The sequence below is a fragment of the Dioscorea cayenensis genome, chromosome 16 (genome assembly GCF_009730915.1).
Source record: "Dioscorea cayenensis subsp. rotundata cultivar TDr96_F1 chromosome 16, TDr96_F1_v2_PseudoChromosome.rev07_lg8_w22 25.fasta, whole genome shotgun sequence".
Lineage (NCBI taxonomy): Eukaryota > Viridiplantae > Streptophyta > Magnoliopsida > Dioscoreales > Dioscoreaceae > Dioscorea > Dioscorea cayenensis.
The window spans coordinates 7,637,407-7,642,028 of NC_052486.1; the positions used below are offsets into that span (position 1 = coordinate 7,637,407).

Genomic DNA, 4,622 nt, shown 5'->3' on the forward strand with positions numbered 1-4,622 from the left:
TTCACCCAATTTGCTAATGTTGCACGGGATAATGAAGCTTCCTGGGTCTTTCTTCTTGATTGGCATATTATTTTGCAAGACCGCTGAACAAGGGGCATCTAAGATCGTTAATGCACTCTTTTCCAACTTCCTCTTATTGGTCAATAGATCTTTCAAGAACTTAGCATACCGAAGCATTTGAGACAATGCCTCCATAAAAGGAATGTTGATGTGCAATTGCTTGAATAGACCCAAGAACTTTTTGTATTGCTCATCATTTTCGTCGTTCTTCAATCTAGAGGGATAAGGGATTCTTGGCTTGTAAGGTAGGGGTGCCACCTCCTTCTCCTTAGTTGCTCTCCTCTCAGCCTCTACGATCTCTGGTGCTTCCATATTGGTCTTCTCACTTGGAAACCTACCTTTATTCTCATGACCATTTCTCATAGTGATCGCCTTCATATGTTTTTGTGGGTTGGTTTCGGTGTTACTTGGTAAGCTTCTTTGTGGTTTCTCTGATAGAGACTTTGCGATTTGCCCGACTTGATTTTCTAGGTTATGCAATGAAGCAGTGTGGTTGCGAAGTGTAGCCTCGACCAATTAAAACCGTGTATCCGATGATTGCACAAATTGGGTAAAGGCTTTCTCTAAGTTGGTCATCCGGGTCTCCAAACCCGAAACTCTATTTTCCATATTTGGGGCTTGTTGTTATTGTTGGAAACCTAGTTGTGCTATGGCCTTTCGCTACCCTTGGTTACTTCATGAGAAATTTGGGTGATTCCTCCACCCCAAGTTGTAGGTGTTGCTGTAAGGATTACCTTTGTTTCTCATTGCATTACCCACAAAGTCAACTTGCTCAATAGATGAAGTACCACCAATGGCTTTCGGGCAATCGGATGGGGCATGTCCTCCCCGCATCCATCACAATTTATTACGGAAAGGCAATCTAGGAAAAGTTAGATTGTCTAACTTCTTACTCAAATGCCGTCACTTGGGCCGCCAATGATGTAACCGCATCGATCTCATGGAGTCCGGCCACTTTCTTCCTTTCTCCTGCATTCCATTGGTAGCTATTCATGGCCATTTCTTCTACTAATTGTCGGGCTTCATCGGGGGTCTTATTCCCTATTGTACCTCCTGTTGCGGCATCTAGAAGTTGTCTTGTACTTGTATTCAACACATCGTAAAAGGTCTGAATGATCATCCATTCGGGGAATCCATCCTGTGGGAACTTCCATAAAAGATCCTTGAATCGCTCCCATGTCTCAAACAAGGACTTGAGCTCCATCTGAACAAACAACGATATCTCATTGTGAAGCTTTACTGATTTTCCTGGAGGAAAGTACCTTGCAAGAAAAGCTTCGACCATTTCATTCCATGTCATGATGGATGCTTGTGGTAAAGAATGTAACCACTGCTTAGCTCTTCCTTTTAGAGAGAATGGGAAAGACCTCAATCTAATAGCATCATCCATAACACCATTGATCTTCAACATGTCACAAACTTCCAAGAAGTTCTCAATGTGATTGTTTGGATCCTCATCGGCCAAACCATTGAACTGTGCTGAGTTCTGTATCATCAGGATGAATGCTGGCTTCAGCTCGAACTTCAGAGCTATAATTGGGGGTTGCACAATGCTAGATTGTGTCCCCAGTATTGACAGTCTAGCATAATCAGAGAGTGTTCTCTGTTGTTCATTCTGTACCCCCATGTTGTCAGATCCTTCAACTTCCACTTTAGCTAGATTTGGCGATTCTTGCACAGGTTCTTTACCCCTTTTTCTGAGTGTACATTCAAGTTTAGGATCACCTTCAATTAGTATCGAAGGGTTCCCTTGGGTCATAACCTGGAGCTACACCAAAAGAAAGAAAACAAAATTAGAACGATGATAGGATAAGAAGATATGAAAGAGAATAAATGAATATCTAAGATAGCAAAGTACAAAGTATCTCTAAACTCCTACTCTACAGGAACAACACAAAAACTTGATAATGCCCTTTGCGTGTGACCCGCAAGTGTATGGGTTTGTCGAGTAATAAATTCCAGGTGATTGGGGTATCGTATCCACAGGAAGTAGGGAGTAAAAATATTTAAATTGCTACTTAACCACATGAAAGTTAACAATGATAGTGTTGATAAAATGTAATGAAAACAAAGATAAAAAGAAACAAGAATGAGAGACAAAAGTAAGTAAAAGGTAAGGCAAATGATAGAAGTGGGGCACTCGGGCAATGCTCCCCCTCGGTTTAATGTTTCAAGTGCATGACCAACTATTATACTTCCTAATCAATGCTCAATGAGTCATGGAAATCCTTAAGCACACAGCCCCAAATCTAAGCTCAACTGTGACTAACTCTACACAATGTACCTTCGGAGAAGTCGCTTAGTCTCAACACCTCACACTGTGTAAAGTTACATGGAGTTCTAGGGAATCCAAGTGATAAACCCTCTTCCTATGTATAGACCTAACACTTTGGTCCAGGCGAAAGGCCCCTAGTCACATCCAAGCCCAAGACACTATAGTCCCTTCAATGCTTCACTCTGATGCTCGCGCACCAAAGCCCCATCGGAGTTCATACTCTAGAACTTCACTCTATTATGACCGTAAAGAACTCAAAGAAATGGTGGTTAGGTAAATCATACCTGAGGGGAAAGGGGACGCTTCGCTATCTCTGGACTCACCCTCTCAACCCTCTCCAATCAAGCAATGTCTAACCCTCGGTGTGTGTCACTCATCTATAATGGTTACCAAGATAGATTCTCAACCCTAGTGTCACTCTATTGGGAGAAATCATTCCATAAGCCATCAAGATTGGAACTCAATTGAAACATCAATTAAGGAAAGCGTAATAAAAGATCAATAAAACAATAACATCCTAGGGTTTACAAAATCCAAGTACCCAGAAGGGGGTTTAACTCTCCGTGGAGCACAATATAAGCAAGAATGAAATCGAAAATAAAAACAAGTATTCCATAAGAAAACCCCCTCGGTATTCGTGTTGATGGTCTTGTGAAGTAGCCAAGTTTTCTCCAAAGGTCCCCTTGTCCGGCCTAGGGCACACCTCGCCGGATCTATGCCGACGAAAGCTCCCCCAATAACCTTCTTCCAAGTGAATCATGGTGTCGAATCCGTCAAACAACTCCAAAGACTTGCCAAAAGCCTCTCCAAACCCTAGCCCACAGCTTCAAAAATTTTGGAGAAAAGTGGAAGAGAATAGGGGAAAAAGATTCCCAAAATCGGGCTGAATCGCTGTTTAAATAGGGCTAGAATCGAGTATCCAAATGCCCCTGTAGATCTGCCACATGGGCATTGGGAATTTCCTCACACCCGTGTGGATCCTCTGGAAATCCTGTTTTCCGACGGCTGTGAACAGTAACTGCTACTGTAACCTGCTACAATACTCGGCCAAAACACTTCCAATTCCACACTTTTCATTGAGGCAACATAAACAGGCACACATTTATGCCGTAGATCACAACTCTTCTTCAATCAAAGGCTTCATTGGTGAAAATCTTGTTATCAATGCACAAATCGGGATACGCAAATGTGACTACCTTTGTGCCCCTCCAACTTATTGTAATTATTTGAATTCATTGAGGTTGGCACACATTCATGTATCCTGGAGTCCCACTTGTGTCCTCGAGTTTGTTCCTTTCAATATTCCACCAAATAGTGCGTTTATGATCTACTTTTGGCTTCTTTTCTCAATACTTAGTTTCAAAACCCTACATGCACAAAAAAACACAAATACACATGTATTAGCGATTAAACCTGCTAAAAGTAATGCTCATCATAAGGAAAGAACACTTTCCATTCTTATCACACAAGCACTTATCAGGTAGATCCTTGGGCCCAGGGAATACGACCCTCTCATGCTTGCACGGGAAGTATTACTTGACGACTCCATGCGCTTGCGGACGAGTTCACACCATAGCTCTTTTTACCCCCAATGCACAAACAAAACAAACATAACTTTCTTTTTTTTTTATTTCCATTTTTTTCAATGAAATTAAAATAAGAAACAAACTAAAATAGTCCCTTAAATGTCAAACTTGAGTTTCCACAAGGTTTAAAGAGTGAGTAGTGCAACAAGTGTCAATCAGGAAAAAATTCCTAAGAATTCAAGTAAAACTAGAGCATAAGAAAATTCAATGTTAAAATTTCTCCTAAACTAAGGAATACAAACATTGCAACTAAGGTAAACCACCATTGGCTACATGAGCATGAACAATGAAGCATAAGTATACAACATGTGTAATGTGAACTCCCCCACACTTAAGATGCATATTTGATGGAGCTATCAAAAACATAAGTATAAAGCAATCAAAAACATGTGTGAAGATGGGCAATTGAAACAATACTCCGTTGAACTCCTAATGGTATGTTTGATGGAGCTATATTCAATGAGAATTGAATTCCAATGGGTTTGGAGCACACATTGCGATGTGAATGTCACATTGACCGTGCCAAATACTATTCCGCAAATCCCGGATTCATAAGACCATCTGCAAGTATACACAAGGAGTTTCATTGAGGCTCAACAAAAACAAAAATAAAATCAAGTATATAAAGATATGAAAATGAAATACAACTCGAGACAATTGAAAAATAAAAGCTAAACTCAGAAGGAAGATCCTTTCTGAGT

At 40.7% G+C, this 4,622-nt stretch overlaps 1 non-coding gene across 1 annotated transcript; it reads left to right on the plus strand.

The window, feature by feature from the left end:
* Positions 1 to 1,190: 1,190 nt before the first annotated feature.
* On the plus strand, positions 1,191 to 1,297 carry LOC120279855. The gene has a single exon (XR_005542156.1). It is a non-coding gene; the product is annotated as a small nucleolar RNA R71 (small nucleolar RNA).
* Positions 1,298 to 4,622: the final 3,325 nt, after the last annotated feature.